The 18,466-nt window shown below is 42.5% G+C and overlaps 1 protein-coding gene across 1 annotated transcript in view; it reads left to right on the top strand.

Moving 5' to 3' along the window:
- The window catches only part of LOC129819489 (opioid-binding protein/cell adhesion molecule-like), a 527,446-nt gene that overhangs the window by 286,432 nt on the left and 222,548 nt on the right, over positions 1-18,466 (top strand). The window lies entirely within an intron of this gene.

The raw sequence follows: 18,466 nt of genomic DNA, 5'->3' as shown, positions 1-18,466 counted from the left end.
CAGCCCCAGCCATCCATCATGGCCTGTCAGCCAGCCATCAAAACCTGAGAGATGAGGCCCTGGTGTTGGAATTCCATTAGTCCCAGTAGCTAGCCATCCCACCTTGTTTTGCCCTCAACGAGATAATAAAACCATCAGCAAATCAGGAGAGCTCCCCCCTTGGGATGTGAATCAGTATTAAAGCCGCATTGACTTACATTCGTTATATTTTTTTATCCTTTTGGGTGTTTGCTCATGAATGAAATACTTTAGCTTTTTCCCCACTCCATTTTTTTCTTTCTGCCTTCTATTCTTTGCATATAGAAGGGTTATTCCCCCCCCCCCCCCCCCCCCACAAAATGCAGGAATAGTTTAGCTTAGTGATTCTATGGCAGCTCAGACTCCATTACGTGGCTGCTGGGCGTATGTAGAACAGATGACTTAGGCTCATAAACAGATTTTGTTTCTAAATATAACTTTGCATGTCTGTCAAATGACAATTTGTCTAATAATGGGGGATGGTGAACAAATATCACAACAGGTGTTTCGAGACGAAAGATGGCACAATGACAGTGTTTAGGGGAGACCGGGTTTGGTTGTCACAGTGCTTATTACTCAAAATCTGGGGAGGCTGTCTAATAATTTCAAGATAAAAATGTGTGTCCTCTATGGGAGAGGTCATCCATGTGGTCAATTCAGGTCAGGATCACAAAACATTGAGGTGAGAAGAATATTTGCATTTGTCATCGTTGAAAGTAAATACTCATATGCTTGTTATTTCTTTATTAAATAGTTGTATAATGGGAGTATCCATAAACAATTACTTTTATTGAAAAGAGCTTCATTTCAAGCCTATTGTTAAGTTCCTAGGTCAAGCCAACTAGCATCTTAATTAGCATGGGGGGGGGGGTTGTCACAATGGGCGGATTCGATTATACTGAGCCGCGGGGCACCGGTCTATAATCTACCCGGTGAGGTAGGAGCGCCCTTCTCAAATTGATCAGTAATCTGCACTGCTCGGTCATGTTGTCAACAAGGCAGCATGGTGCATCATCTAGAAACATACAACATCTCTTTTCCATAAAACATATGTTTTGAAGGCAGATAAACTGTTTTTATCAAAACCAATCACTTGTCCAGGCCAGATTGTCACAATCTGACAACCATCCCCATTGTAACAATCTACCCAGTAAGCTAAATGGTGTTGAAAAGACGCCTACAGTAGAAGGCTTCTTTTCCAGTAGTTGAAAAGATATCTTTGTTTCACAAGTTGGACAGCACAGTACAGATCAGCAGAGCACAGTACAGTGCAGTTCAGAACAATGCAGTGCAGTACAGTTGTCACGTGTGCTCCCTCTCCGGCCTCTAGTTCACCAGGCTGCTCATTATGGCACACACCTGTCACCATCGTTATAGAATGACGCCTCACCAAAGGGACGCATCAGGGGGTGTTTATTTTTTTGTTTTTGTGTTGGAGGTGATACCGGGTCCGGGTGTCTGAACCGGAGCTACCTGGGAGGCCTCAGACGTTTATTGGAATCCCATACCTCGGCGGATTCGACGGGTTCCCCTGCCTCAGCTGGCTCGATGGGTTTCCATACCTCAGTGGGATCGATAGGCTGCCATGCCTCAGCTGCCTCGATATGCTATCATGCCTCAGCTGGCTCAATAGGCTCCCATGCCTCAACTGGCTCGATAGGCTACCATGCCTCAGCTGGGTGAACAGGTTCCCGTGCCTCGATGAGGCAACCGGGGAGGTCTCAGCCGGCACATCAGGCTCTCACGCCTTAGCCGGTTCATCAGGTTTCTGTGCCTCAGCGGAGGTGACCGGTTCGCTCCTGATCCCCGGGATCGTCCCTGTGGTTGAAGTCCTGTGGTCGGGGAGGGGGTACTGTTACGTATACTCTCTCCGGCGCTCTAGGTCGCCATGCTCTCGCCCCTCAGCCGGATTGACAGGTTCCCGCGCCTTAGCAGAGGTGACCGGTCTGCTCCTGTTCCCCAGGATCGTAATTTTTGTTGGTGTCCTGTGGCTGGAGCCGCGAGTCGGGGAGGGGGTACTGTCACGTGTGCTCCCTCTCCGGCCTCTGGGTCACCAGGCTGCTCGTTATGGCACACACCTGTCACCATCGTTACAAGCATCAGCGCATAATGACACTCACCTGGACTCCATCACGTCCTTGATTACCTGCCCTATATATGTCACAACCTTTGGTTCCTTCCCCAGGCGTCCTTGTTTCTGTTTCTGTTTCATGTGTGTGTGTCGTTCATGTTTCTTGTTTATTAATTAAATGTTTCACTCCCTGAACTTGCTTCCCGACTCCCAGTGCACACGTTAAAACAGTAAAGCAAAGTAGAGTACAGCTGAGTTTAATTCAGACATTTCTAAGTGACCTCAAACTTTTAAATGGTATTGTCTGTTGAATTCAAAAGGTACTCGCACTCAAAACCATGAAAATTGATAACCCAAGGAGGTTGAGATGCAAAAGAATACAAAAAGTGTCATGCCCTGATCTTTTCACCTGTCCTTGTGCTTGCCTCCACCCCCCTCCAGATGTCGCCCATCTTCCCCACTTAACCCCTGGGTATTTATGCCTGTGTTTTCTGTCTGTCTGTGCCAGTTGGTCTTGTTTGTTCAAGTCTACCAGCATTTGGTCTCACCGTCTGCTTTTCCCCAGTCTCTCTTTTTCTCATCATCCTGGTTTTGATCCTGTCTTGACTCTGAGCCTGCCTGCCTGTCGTCCTGTGCCTTTGCCCTTACTCTAGATTACCGACCTCTGCCTGACCTGACCCTGGGCCTGCCTGCCGTTCTGTACCTTGGCCCCACTACTCTGGATTATCGACCCCTGCCTGTCGTTTGCCTCCCCCTGTTGTTGCAATAAACATTGTTACTTAAACACAGTCTGCATTTGGGTCTTACCTGAAACCTTGTCACAGCCGTCGTAAGAAGTAGACCAAAGCGCAGCGTGGTGAGCGTACATATTCCTTTTTAGTTAGGATGACGCGGACAAAAACAATAAAAAATACAAAACAACCGTGAAGCTTAAGGCTATAGTGCCACAAACAAATACAACTACCCACAACGAAAGGAGGGAAAAAGGGCTACCTAAGTATGGTTCCCAATCAGAGACAACGATAGACAGCTGTCCCTGATTGAGAACCATACCCGGCCAAAACATAGAACCACAAAATCATAGAAAACAAAACATAGAATGCCCACCCCAAATCACACCCTGACCAAACCAAATAGAGACATACAAAGGCTCTCTAAGGTCAGGGCGTGACAGTACCCCCCCAAAGGTGCGGACTCCGGTCGCAAAACCTGAACCTATAGGGGAGGGTCTGGGTGGGCATCTATCTGTGGTGGCGGCTCAGGTGCGGGACGCAGACCCCGCTCCACCTCTGGCTCACCACACTTTGGTGGCACCTCTGGTGCGGGGATCCTCGTTGCGGGCCCCGGACTGGGGACCCTCGTTGCGGGCCCCGGACTGGGGACCCTCGTAGCTGGCCCCGGACTGGGCACCCTCGTTGCGGGCCCCGGACTGGGCACCCTCGCTGCGGGCCCCGGACTAGGGACCCTCGTTACGGGCCCCGGACTGGGCACCCTCGTTGCGGGCTCCGGACTGGGGACCGTCGCTGGTGGCTCCGGACTGGAGGCTGTCGCTGGAGGCTCCGGACTGGAGGCCGTCGTTGGAGGCTTCGTGCCATGACTCCTTACTGGAGGCTTCGTGCCATGGATCATCACTGGAGGCTTCTTGCCATGGATCATCACTGGAGGCTTCGTGCTATGGATCATCACTGGAGGCTTCTTGCCATGGATCATCACTGGAGGCTTCTTGCCATGGATCATCACTGGAGGCTTCTTGCCATGGATCATCACTGGAGGTTTCTTGCCATGGATCATTACTGGAGGCTTCTTGCCATTGATCATCACCGGAGGCTTCGTGCCATGGATCATCACTGGAGGCTTCTTGCCATGGATCATCAATGGAGGCTTCTTGCCATGGATCATCACTGGAGGCTTCTTGCCATGGATCATCAATGGAGTGAGGAGACGTATGGGCAGTCTGGTACGTGGAGCTGCCACAGGGCTCACCAGGCTGGGGAGACATTCAGGAGGCCTGGTTCTGGCAGCAGGCACAGGACTCACCAGGCTGGGGAGACATACTGGAGGCTTGGTTCTTGGCGGAGGCACCGGATACACTGGGGCGTGGAGGCGCACTGGAGGTCTCGAGCGTAGAGCCTGCACAACCCGTCCTGGCTGGATGGTTATCTTCGACCTGCAAATGCGGGGCGCTGGCACAGGACGCACTGGACAGGGCAGATGCACCGGAGACACAGTGTGAAGAGCCGGCGCAGGATATCCTGGGCCGAAGAGACACACTGGAGACCAGGCGCGCTGAGCCAGTAACATCCGTCCTGGCTGGATGCTCACCCTAGCCCGGCAGATGCGGGGAGCTGGGATGTAGCGCACAGGGCTATGACCACGCACTGGAGACAGTGCGCTCCACCGCATAACACAGTGCCTGACCAGTACGACGCTCTCTCCGGTAAGCACGACAAACATTTTGGGGGCTACCTCTCGTGCCTGCTCCGTTGCCGTGACTCCAGGTAGCGAAGTCGTTCCTCCCTCGCTACTTCAGCCTGTTTCCACGACAGGGTCTTGTCCCCTGCCATTACCTCCTCCCATGTCCAAGATGTCCTCCATTCTCTCTTCTCCCGGGCCCAAGATCCCTACTCCTCCTGGCCACGCTGCTTGGTCCTTTGGTGGTGGGAAGTTCTGTCACGGTCGTCGTAAGAAGTAGACCAAAGCGCAGCGTCGTCAGCGTACATATTCCTTTTTAGTTAGGATGACGCCAACAAAAACAAGAAACAATACAAAAACAACCGTGCAGCTTAAGGCTTTAGTGCCTCAAACAAAGACAACTACCCACAACGAAAGGAGGGAAAAAGGGCTACCTAAGTATGGTTCCCAATCAGAGACAACGATAGACAGCTGTCCCTGATTGAGAACCATACCCGGCCAAAACATAGAACCACAAAATCATAGAAAACAAAACATAGAATGCCCACCCCAAATCACACCCTGACCATACCAAATAGAGACATAAAAAGGCTCTCTAAGGTCAGGGCATGACAAACCTGATAAAAAGTGAAAGTGCAATGTGTTATTAAACAAAAACGGCGAATACGTTTTTGCTTATGCCTTCATCAGTGCTGTTCAAACAAGTTAGGAAGAAACATACTTAAGGAGACATAACATAACAGGCGCAACAGGTGCAAGCAGATAGTTGATTAGATACTGGCGAATAGGGAGTCAATGCATATTAACAAGGAATATGTAGAAGACTATAAAAAAATTGACAATTCAAATGTCACATATAATTAAAAAAAAAAATATCAGAAGGTAATCAACTATCTGCTTGCACCTGTTGTGCCTGTTACGCACAGCAGGTGTCTCCTTAAGTACGTCTCTTCCTAATTTGTTTGTACAGCACTGATGAAGGCATAAGACGAAACTTATGCACCGTTTTTGTTTAATACTTATTACGTAAAAAATACTGTTCACTAAATAAAGGCTTAACTTTTTTTATATATATATAAAGCCTTTACTTTTTCAATTGTTGCTGATAAAAAATGGCAAACACTGTGACAAATAAATCTAATTTGATTTGTCTCGTTTTGTAAACAACAGGCGTAGACTGACAGTGAAATGCTTACTTACGGGCCCTTCCCAATAATGCATAGAGAAAAATTGAAAAAATTATAGAAAGATAACATGAGGAATAAATACACAACGAGTAATGATTACTTGGCTATATACACAATCCCATATGTGACAACCAACCCTGGGATCGGGCTGGTTGTCACAAGTGGACAGAGTGTGTTTAATGGCTTATCACTCCAATGTTGGAAAAGATATGAGGATAAAAAAGGTCCCTATTTCAACCCAAAACCTTAGTCTTGTAAGATATACTGGTGCTGAGAAATACACACATTTGTAAAAAGTGTGAAAACCAACCCCGTTCTCCCCTACCCAATAACAGCATTGTGCATTTGATTCAATGTTTATTTGTGCAGGATAAGCCTGTTTTTTTTCAATGTGCTTTTGCAGTGTAAATAGGATGTCAGTCCCTCCATTTATGGCCCACTGTGAGCAGTATTATGTCCCTCTGTTATAGCAAATGTAATGTCTATCTACATTCTTGTAGCAAATGAGATGCACGGCACTGGTGTCCTAGTGAGAATGGAAGGGAAGGTAACATGATGTTGCCTAAGAGACAACTGAAATTGATTGACAAAAAAAAAAAACATGCAACATGCAACAATTTCAACAATTTGACTGTATTACAGTTCATATAAGGAAGTCAGTAATTTTTTAAATATTCATTAGGCCCTAATCTGTGGATTCCACATGACCTGGCAGGGGCACTGCATTTGTGGGTGTGGATGTGGGTACGTAGATCCGCGAGCCACTGCAACCCCTCATGATGAGTTCCACATTTTTGGCGGGCCAATCCCTGCTTTAGAGGCTGAGTAGACACATTTTTTTATGATTTTGTATTATTTCTGGCCCTTTTCAAAGAATAGAAGAGATCTCATGTGATATAATGATGTTTTAGGATAGCTCAAGGTCTAATTCTTATGGACATATTTATTCACAGATATTTAGTAAAATATTTTCTTTTCACTAAAAGAGGGCCTCATATCAGTGGGAATAAGCGTCCACTAGAAAGTGAATTTTCAACTCAAGAATATTCCCACTAATAACTTAAGGGACAGATTAAGGCTCACATTTACAAAGGAGACTTTGGGGAATATTTGACTTTGCGAGGTGAATTTCTGCACTCTACAGTCTTATATTATACTTGGGGGTTCCTCTTTGCTGCTCACTGGAGAGAAAGTCTTTCTATGGACGTTGTTCCAAGCAAATGTATGCCCTGCCGTCTTTCCCCTTGTCGCCCCTGGTGACAGGATTATGTCCTGTCATTGCGCCTCTCTTTGGCCCAACGGAACGAGCCCCCAATTCTGAAATCACCCACTCTGTGGTGTTTTAGTAGGTAGAGAAGATGAGCAATGTTGTCTCATCTCCCAGCAATGGCATTACTCCTTTTCCTTAATCCCTAAAATGGACCTTCAGGCAGTCAATTTGCAGCCAGCCGAGTGTGAAGCTCATCTAATGATGGGTTATTGACCCGTTTCCTGTTTTGGGGCGACGAGAGTAGAGGCAAACTGAAAGAGTTCCTGTTTTCACACATCAGGTTCGTAACGTCAGCCAACCCTCTTTCCAGTCAAACATGTACATTTCAATAAGGAAGGCTTTTTTCGGGCCACATTTCTCCCGATCGGTCATCTTCATGTCAAAACGGGCATGTCATGTAATCCTCCTGCTGTTTTAGTTTTTTTTGTCAGCCGTCACCAGCTAGCCCTGGGTCTGTAATTAAATGCCAAGCAGATGGAATCATCCTTCATAGTTATTTACATTAATTCATGCGGGGTGTAATTGAATCGGGAGGGCAGGGCTTGGATGGAGGACAGGTCTCAAGGAACTCAAGAAAAAACACATGATATCATAGCGGGATTTTTTACCATCTTCTACATAAATCTTCAGATAAAGATAGACAACCCATCATGCCTCTGTGCTAGTCAATGTTAGTCAACAGATTTAGGTGATTAAGGAATAACACTTAACTCTGGCAGAGTGCCAAAATGCCACTGGGCCATTGCACTTTGCTCTCATTTTTTGATCTGTTGCCAGCAGGTTTACTCACTCACAGAGCACTGATTCAATTAAAATATATTAAGCTATTAGTTATATGCCGCATATATTACTTAAATGCCCAGTGCGGTCAACATTATGTTTTACCTATGTTTTATGTCATATTGTACAACAGCCGATGAAAGTAACACTGTAAAAGTGTGACATTTTTTTATCAGTGTTATTTCCTGATAGTTGCTGGTTGAAAATACAAACTACACAGGACCTTCTAATCAGCAGGTTTGAAATAAATTGGTTAATAGACCCAAGAGAATCCCAAACCTCTCTGCCAATTACAGCTAGTTTTTAGTTTTACCCTCTCCACTCAGACCACTCCCAGACACTCATAGCAAATTCTTGCTTAGGAAATAGTTTTGCCCATTTTAATGGAAATCTATTACAGTAAGGTACTTAATTGTTACCCGGAAATGATTTGATATTGATATAAAAACAGCTGCATTGGAACTTTAAATCTCACAGTAAAAAAAAATATTAGAGGAATTTGGATCCCTTTACCATTCAATCAATTACTGGCACAATGTTGCATTCAAAGATGCAAGTAAATGAGCATAAAGTAAGTTTGTGATTAAATCGCATTCCCAAAGGGGATTGGGGACATCATCTGGTGGTAGATCGATCTCTCTCCCTCTCTCTCTCTCTGTCTCCCCAATCTCCCTTTAGCTGTGTTTGAATACTCATACTAACATACTGTATACTACATACTTAATGAGTATATACTACATACTATTAGTTAATTTTAGTATATTGTAAACTAACGGTATCCTTTCAGTTGAGCGTACTAGCACTTTGCCTGTCTAACGGAAGTTGATGCTGTTGCTATGCAACTTCTTGCTAGCTTGTTAGCATAACAAATTACTAGCTAAACATCTTACGACTTAATTAACAATCTCCATTAAGAACGCACAACGACTATACCACTTAGATAAGCTAAGAATGACATAAATAATCAAGTCAACTGGTTGCGTTCGTAAATTCACTCTCGTCTGAGTGTGCAAGAGCGCAGAATAACTGACAAATTTACGAACACTCAACACCATTGAAAATGGCAGATGTCTGTAAACATCGGAAATTAAGCAGCATTAAATTGTTGCCAGGAGCACAGTTACAGTCACCAACAATTTGGATATTATGAAAAAAGCTTAACCATCTCTGCAACGGGTGAGTAAAATGGTCAGAGTGAGGTGTTCACTAATGTATGTCTGGAAGTAGCTAGCAAGCTAGCCAACGTTAGCCAATTAGCTTGAGGGCTTGACTGCAGTTCTGAGGTCAGAACACTCGCTCAGATCAACCCTACACCTCGGCCAGAGCGTCCAGTGTACGCACTGAACGCTCCGAGATCAAAACGCAATTTACAAACACACAGTTGGGTAGTTGGTTAGATAGCATCTAAACTCAGCAAAAAAATAAACATCACTTTTTCAGGACCCTGTCTTTCAAAGATAATTCGTAAAAATCCAAAAAACTTCACAGATCTTCAATGTAAAGGGTTTAACCTGTTGGGGATGGGGGCGCTGTTTAGACTATTTATGCTAATTTGGCTAATTTTTGAAACGGCTTCCCACAAAATCCTTGATCGTACAATATGCATATTATTATTATTATTGGATAGAAAACAGTCTATAGTTTCTATAGGAGTTGAAATTTTGTCTCTAAGTGGAACAGAGCCCATTCTACAGCAATTTCCCTGACATGGAGTCAGATTTGAGAAATGTTGGCCACTCTTCTGAAGTCAGTTAAAAGGGCACTGTCATTGCAATGACTATACGGACACTTCTTACGTCTTCCCCTGGATGCCTTTACGTGATGACGATTCCAATGGGGTCGATTGCGCGTTCACAGGCCCTATAAATCAAAAAACCCTGTAGCTAGCAAGTCTTTCCTTGCTGCGTAACGCGCGTGCTGGACACCGACCCGCTCCTGTTCCAAGCGTTAGTTTAGCCTGTTATATTTCTCCGGTCATCTTTTCACTCGTTATAGGAGTTAAAAACATCATAAGGTAGTTAATTTAAAGCGTTTTATAGCAATTTATATCCGTTTAGTGCGATTTTGGGACATTTATTTTTGCAACGATGTGAAAAGTTGGGCACGCTTTTCAGTTCATCCCGAACGCAGTTGACATTTCCACATGGCAAGAGGACAGCTTTCCACCAAAAGACGATTTCTCCCAAGAAAGGATCCTTTGCCCAAGATACTGATGGAAGAACAGCTCAAGGTAGGACATTTTTATTATGATAAATCGTGTTTCTGTCGAAACATTTTAGTGGCTTAGGACGCCATGTTTTTTGACGTAGCTTCGCTTGGCGCAAACTGTATTGAAAAGTAAGGATAAATTAAAAAATGTAATAACGCAATTGTATTAAGAATTAAATTGTCTATCAATCCCTGTCCACCCTATATTTTTTAGTCACGTTTATGAGTATTTATGTATAAGAGTAGATCACTGTCTAAGTGGCGCAAGGACTTTTTCTTTACCAGCTTGTCTACATTTCACATTGTCTAACCATGATTTTGGTGGCTAAATATAAACATTTTCGATCAAACTGTATATTCATGTTGTAATGTGATGTTACAGGAGTGTCATCGGAAGAATTCTGAGAAGGTTAGTGAAAAAATTAATATCTTTTGGCGATGTTGACTTTTATCGCTCACTTTGGCTAGAATCAATGCTGGGCTGCTAATTGCTATGTGCTAAGCTAATATAACGATTTATTGTGTTTTCGCTGTAAGACACTTAGAAAATCTGAAATATTGTCTGTATTCACAGGATCTGTGTCTTTCGATTCGTGTATGCTGTGTATTTTTACGAAATGTTTGATGATTAGTAAGTAGGTAAACACGTTGCTCTAAGTAGTTTTTCTATTCCATTTGTGACGGTGGGTGCAATTGTAACCTATGCCATCTACCTGAAATATGCACTTTTTTCTAACAAAACCTATCCCATACCATAAATATGTTATCAGACTGTCATCTAATGAGTTTTTTTGTTGGTTAGGGGCTATAAATATCTTAGTTTAGCCGAATTGGTGATGGCTACTGGTGTTGGTGGACAAATAAAAGATGGTGGATTATGCTAATGTGTTTTTAGGTAATAGATGTACATCTTTACATATTGTGTCTTCCCTGTAAAACATTTTAAAAATCGGAAATGTTGACTGGATTCACAAGATCTGTGTCTTTCATTAGCTGTATTGGACTTTAATGTGTGAAAGTTAAATATTTTAAAAAAATATTTTTTTTGAATTTCGCGGCACTGGTTTTTCAGTGGGGGGGGGGGGGGTGTGCCGCTAGCGCCACGCTGATCCTAGACAGGTTAAACACTGTTTCCCATGCTTGTTCAATTAACCATAAACAATTAATGAACATGCACCTGTGGAACGGTCGTTAAGACACTAACAGCTTACAGACGGTAGGCAATTAAGGTCACAGTTATGAAAACGTAGGACACTAAAGAGGCCTTTATACTGACTCTGAAAAACACCAAAAGAAAGATGACCAGGGTCCCTGCTCAGGCATGCTGCAAGGAGGCATATGTGGCCAGGGCAATAAATTGCACTGTCCGTACTGTGAGACGCCTAAGACGGCGCTACAGGGAGACAGGACGAACAGCTGATCGTCCTCGCAGTGGCAGACCACGTGTAACAACCCCTGCACAGGATCAGTACATCCGAACATCACACCTGCGGGACAGGTACAGGATGGCATCAACAACTGCCCGAGTTACACCAGGAACGCACAATCCCTCCATCAGTGTTCAGACTCTCCGCAATAGGCTGAAAGAGGCTGGACAGAGGGCTTGTATGCCTGGTGTAAGGCAGGTCCTCACCAGACTTCACCGGCAACAACGTCACCTATCGGCACAAACCCACTGGACCAGACAGAATTTGCAAAAAGTGCTCTTCACTGACGAGTCGCAGTTTTGTCTCACCGGGGGTCATGGTCGGATTTGCGTTTATCGTCGAAGGAATGAGCGTTACACCGAGGCCTGTACTCTGGAGCAGGATCGATTTGGAGGTGGAGGGACCGTCATGTGCTGAGGCGGTGTGTCACAGCATCATCGGACTGAGCTTGTTGACATCCTCTTCCCTCTTGTGGTACTCTTCCTACAGGCTCATCCTGACATGACCCTCCAGCATGACAATGCCACCAGCCATACTAATCGTTCTGTGCGTGATTTCCTGCAAGACAGGAATGTCAGTGTTCTGCCATGGCCAGCGAAGAGCCTGGATCTCAATCCCATTGAGCACGTCTGGGACCTGTTGGATCTGAGGGTGAGGGCTAGGGCCATTCCCCCCTAGAAATGTCCGGGAACTTGCAGGTGCCTTGGTGGAAGAGTGGGGTGACATCTCACAGCAAGAACTGGCAAATCTGGTGCAGTCCATGAGGAGGAGATGCACTGCAGTACTTAATGCAGCTGGTGGCCACACCAGATACTGACTGTTACTTTTGATTTTGACCACCCCCCTTTGTTCAGGGACACATGATTCCATTTCTGTTAGTCACATGTCTGTGGAACTTGTTCAGTTTATGTCTCAGTTGTTGAATCTTGTTATGTTCATACAAATATTTACACTTGTTAAGTTTGCTGAAAATAAACGCAGTTGACAGTGATAGGACTTTTCTTATCTTTTTTTGCTGAGTTTAGTTAATATACTGGCAGGTTCGATGTATTAGTAGCCAACTAACATTAGGTAGCTAGCTAACATACCGGTACATTCTTCTGTAATGATTTGCTATGAGGTTCATGAGGATAGAGTAGCTAACACGTTTTCAGCCAACATAACCTTTCAAGGACACACGTTCCGCTAGCGGCACACCCCCCCCCCACCCCCACTGAAAAGGCAGAGCCGCGAAATTCAAAAAAAATATATTTTTTTAAATATTTAACTTTCACACATTAAAGTCCAATACAGCTAATGAAAGACACAGATCTTGTGAATCCAGCCAACATGTCCGATTTTTAAAATGTTTTACAGGGAAGACACAATATGTAAAGATGTAAATCTATTAGCTAAAAACACATTAGCATAATCCACCATCTTTTATTTGTCCACCAACACCAGTAGCTATCACCAATTCGGCTAAACTAAGATATTTATAGCCCCTAACCAAGAAAAAAACTCATCAGATGACAGTCTGATAACATATTTATGGAATAGGATAGGTTGTTAGAAAAATGTGCATATTTCAGGTAGATGGCATAGTTTACAATTGCACCCACCGTCACAAATGGACTAGAATAATTACAATGAGCAACGTGTTTACCTAACTACTAATCATCAAACATTTCGTAAAAATACACAGCATACACTAATCGAAAGACACAGATCCTGTGAATACAGACAATATTTCAGATTTTCTAAGTGTCTTACAGCGAAAACACAATAAATCGTTATATTAGCATAGCACATGTGCAAACATTACCCCAGCATTGATTCTAGCCAAAGAGAGCGATAACGTAAACATCGCCAAAATATATTATTTTTTTCACTAACCTTCTCAGAATTCTTCAGATGACACCCCTGTAACATCACATTACAACATACATATACAGTTTGTTCGAAAATGTGCATATTTAGCCACCAAAATCATGGTTAGACAATGGGAAAGGTAGCCCAGCTGGTGAGAAAATGTTGGTGCGCCATTTAGACAGTGATCTACTCGTATACATAAATACTCATAAACGTGACTAAAAAATATAGGGTGGACAGCGATTGATAGACAATTTAATTCTTAATACAATCGCGGAATTACATTTTTTAAATTATCCTTACTTTTCAATACAGTTTGCGCCAAGCGAAGCTACGTCAAAAAAGATGGCGTCCTAAGCCACTAACATTTTTCGACAGAAACACGATTTATCATAATAAATTGTTCCTACTTTGAGCTGTTCTTCCATCAGTATCTTGGGCAAAGGATCCTTTCTTGGGTCTAATCGTCTTTTGGTGGAAAGCTGTCCTCTTGCCATGTGGAAATGCCAACTGCGTTCGACATGAACTGGAAGCGTGCCCGGCGATTCACAGCGTTTCAGAAATAAATGTCCCAAAATCGCACTAAACGGATATAAATTGCTATAAAACGCTTTAAATTAACTACCTTATGATGTTTTTAACTCCTATAACGAGTAGAAACATGACCAGAGTAATATTACTCCCTACACTAATGCTTGGAACAAGTGCGGGTCGGTGGCCGCCGCGCGCATGACGCAGCAAGAAAAGAGTTCCTAGCTACAGGTTTTTTTTATTTATAGTGCCTGTGATTGCGCAATCGACCCCATTCAAATCGTCATCACGTAAAGGCATCCAGGGGAAGACGTAAGCAGTGTCCGTATACTCATAGGAATAACATTGGCCTTAAAACTGACTCCAGAACAGGGGCCAACATTTCTGAAATCTGACTCCATGTCAGGGAAATTGCTGTAGAATGGGCTCTGTTCCACTTAGAGACAAAATTTCAACTCCTATAGAAACTATAGACTGTTTTCTATCCAATAATAATAATAATATGCATATTGTACGATCAAGAATTTTGTAGGAAGCCGTTTAAAAAATTACACGATTACCATAAATAGTGACAACAGCACCCCCTAGCCTTAAGAAGATAACGTGTAAAGTAACTTCTTTGAAAAGTCATTACTTTATTAGATTGCTTAACATTTGTCATAATTAGTTAAAGAAATGAATTTGTATCTGCTCTCGTCGGCTGCATATTTTCCAACATTTTCTTCAAATCTGAAAATGTTTTATGAAGCCACACCCATTTTCGGAAGAATTGCATTATGGGCCCTAAAAGCACGTAAATCGTGTGCACTGCTTGTATACTTCGTATTTTGTCAAATGTAGTATGACATCCGTGAACTTTTAGCATTCTACCTATATCCATACTATGACCAATAAGCATAATTCATACTCAATTTACTTCACAAATAGTATGGTTAGGGTGGTTAGTATGAGTATTCGAACACAGCTTTTCTCTCTCTATTATGCTCTCTCACCCTCTCTCTGTCCCGGGTCGTTCCATTTCAGCAAGCCATGACACCCACCTTCTCAGATTGTTCTGAAATTGTTTCTGTAGTTAGAAACAGATAAGTATTCCTGCAACATTATTTTATTGAAAGAAATTAAGCTAATTGATTGCACCCAAATTGGCCATTTCAATTTATTGGATTCATACTGTATAATCTTCAATAAATATAGTATCCAAAGTCCGATTTGGACCAAAACTGATTAAGGCGTGAGGAATCCCAAAAATTGGTCAAAAGCTACCCACGGACCCCCCAGACCCAACACCAAATCCACCCCAGTGGCCAGTATACAGTATCAGTTCCCTATGTTTGACAAGTAGTATGAAGCTGCTGTTTGGATAATTATTTATTCAACCTCTATGTAATGTATTCTCAGTGAATTTGGTGATGTTTTCCTTTCCCTGTTCAGAGAAATTAGTCATTGAAGTTTTTAGGTTTACAGTGCATTTGAAAACTATTCAGACCCTTTGACTTTTTTCACATTTTGTTATGTTACAGCCTTATTCTAAAACGGATGACTTTTTTCAATCTACACACAATACCCCATAATGACAAAGCAAAAACAGGTTAAAAAAAATATATATCACATTTACATAAGTATTCAGACCCTTTACTCAGTACTTTGTTGAAACGCCTTTGGCAGCAATTACAGCCTCGAGTATTCTTGGTTATGACGCTAAAAGCTTGGCACACCTGTATTCATCTCTGCAGATCCTCTCAAGTTCTGCCAGGTTGGATGAGGAGCATCGCTACACAGCTATTTCCAGGTCTCTCCAGAGATGTTCGATCGGGTTCAAGTCCAGGCTCTGGCTGGGCCACTCAAGGACATTCAGAGACTTGTCCCAAGCCACTCCTGCATTCTTGGCTGTGTGCTTAGGGTCGTTGTCCTGTTGGAAGGCGAACCTTCGCCCTAGTCAGAGGTCCCGAGCTCTGGAGCAGATTTTCATCAAGGATCTCTCTGTAACGGAATTTACGAACACACAGTTGGATAGTTGGTTAGATAGCATATAGTTAATATACAGGCAAGTTCGGTGTATTAGTAGCCAACTAACGTTAGGTAGCTAGCTAACATACTGGTACATACTGCTGTAATGATTTGTTATGAGGTTCGTAAGGATAGCGTAGCTAACAAATTGTCGGCCAACATAACATGTAAAGTAAATTATTTGAATAGTCATTACTTTATTACATTGCTAAACATTTTCTTAACATTTGTCATAATTAGTTAAAGCAATGAATTTGTATCTGCTCTCGTTGACGTCGGCTGCATTTATTCCCCCATTTCCGAACAAAAATCTTAAAACCTGTTTTTGCTTTGTCATTATGGGGTATTGTGTGTAGATTGATGATGGGGGGAAAAAATCATAAATTTTTGAATAAAGCTGTAACGTAACAACATTTTGAAAATGTCAAAGGCTCCAAATGCACTGTAAACCTTCAATGACAAATTTTCTGAACAGGGAACGGAAAACATCACCAAATTCACTGAGAATACATTACTTAATATATACTGGTCATTTTGTGGGATTTTGGGGGTCCGTGGGTGGCTTTTGCCATTTATTTTGATTCCTCACATCTTTGGTCCGAATCAGACATTGTGTACTATAGTTACTGAATATAATATGAATCCTATCAACTAAAATGGCCAATTTGGGTGCATTCAATTAGCTTAATTTCTCAAAGTTCAATTTCTTTTAACAAAATAATATTTCAGGAATGCTGATATTATCTGTTTCTAACTACAGAAACGATTTTAGAACAATCTGAGATGGTGGGTGGCTGTCAGAAATGGTATGAAGAGAAAACCACCTCCCATGCAATCCAAGGAGAGAGTGTGTGTGTGTGTGTGTGTGTGTGTGTGTGTGTGTGTGTGTGTGTGTGTGTGTGTGTGTGTGTGTGTGTGTGTGTGAGTCCCATTTTAGCTGATGTTCAAGTGTATAAAGCCCCTGCACATCAAGGTCCTTGCCTGAGTAGTTGAAACCAGGATGTTTCAGTCAGAGCACTTCTCCTAAAAGGTCAACTCCTGCACAGTTTCCGAAGAACCCTGATGAACCCTGGTCCTGATGCAACATGAGTTATGGGAGAAGAAAATGCCCCAGTGATAGTATTTCTCTCTTCACCTTTGATTCAAGATGGCCAACAGATAGTAAAATCTACCCACCATGATGGACCATGGGTTTCTTCTTTGTTTATAGTTATGAGAGGTTAAATGGAAATCAACCTACAGATGAACATTGGCAAACAAAGAGGCCAGTGATGAGTCACGAATCCCAGGGCGAAAATGAATAAAACAATGAGCGCACGGGCTGTAATCATGGGCCACACTGACACACAGGACCATCCAGTCCAGGGCCTGATTATGTATCTGTAGTGTATATGATAACAATGCTTAGATAAAGAGCATATGCATAACAAGCCTGAGGGTATTAAGATGAATGTGATGCTAGAGATGCTAGTCTTGTATCAGGAAGATAGTCTACTCTCGTGCCTGGTCTATAAAATGTCAGAGTATCTGAAAGATGTCAGAATGGGGCTCCAGTTGAATGAATGTAGATTTCCGCCTAAATAGACATACCCAAACAATTTTTTTTCATTAAAAATAACTGGTATTGTTGCATAGTTTTACAAAAATCTGAAACTCACCTTTCTGGTGAAAATAGTTATACATTGCTGAGGTGTACTAACGTTTGAGGACACAAGCTGAAGTACATAGTAGAAAATTATGAAAATATATAAAATTATTACAGAAAAATTATATTCAACAAGTGGGCTTGAAATGACTGAAATGCCTTCTAAATTTAGTAACAATCAAATTGTAAATTACTTACTATAAGATGTTAAATGTTTTAGAACTATAAAATAAATATGATCATACTTAGTGACAGTGCAATATTGGCACTAAGTCATATAACTGTCGACAGAGAATTTCCTCCTAAATATCCACTGGGAGGCGAAGAGACATTTTTCAAATGTGTGCAGACTCGTTACAACTTCAGCTTTAAGCACAAAGTGATTTAGAGAAAAGTGTCCAAGAAAAAGTGATCTTAGTTCAATTCTATGAAATTATGTAGTATTTTTTCATGCTGAGTTTTAAATCTGGCTGAAAATATAACAGGGATGAGATTCACACACACAGGAAATAGTTATTTTCTCTGGATAGGCCAGAGAATGTGACACGTCACTCGCAAATGTGGGGTTTGAAACCTGACACTTCAAGTCAGCTCCCCTGGGAGAGTGGAAGCTGAGAGCAGAGAGATGGGGCTCTCTGACATTATAAGACACGGGACTTATAGGAATGGTTGCAACTCTTCTAAACACTTGGCAGGTCTTTTCAAATGTTTTCAAATGTATCATATCAAAATGCAACTGATATTGCATTTTGCAACTGTGTAACTCTGTGTTGTCTGTTCACACTGCTATGCTTTATCTTGGCCAGGTCGCAGTTGCAAATGAGAACTTGTTCTCAACTAGCCTACCTGGTTAAATAAAGGTGAAATAAAAAAATAAAAAAAATAAAAAAAAATATTGATACCGACTTTCTGTGTTGGTGCCCACCACTTCTGTTTACAGTACCTTATTCAAGACGATGGATTTACCATCTTTAAATTGCAGATGGAAAAGAAAGATAGGGTCGCCTGAAATTAATTCAAGCGAGAATTGGTCATCTTCTATATCCCCTCAAGCCTCCT

This window comes from Salvelinus fontinalis, chromosome 2, assembly GCF_029448725.1.
Source record: "Salvelinus fontinalis isolate EN_2023a chromosome 2, ASM2944872v1, whole genome shotgun sequence".
Classification (NCBI taxonomy): domain Eukaryota; kingdom Metazoa; phylum Chordata; class Actinopteri; order Salmoniformes; family Salmonidae; genus Salvelinus; species Salvelinus fontinalis.
The sequence above is the reverse complement of the archived record's forward strand: the minus strand, read 5'-3'. Positions and strand labels throughout refer to the sequence as shown.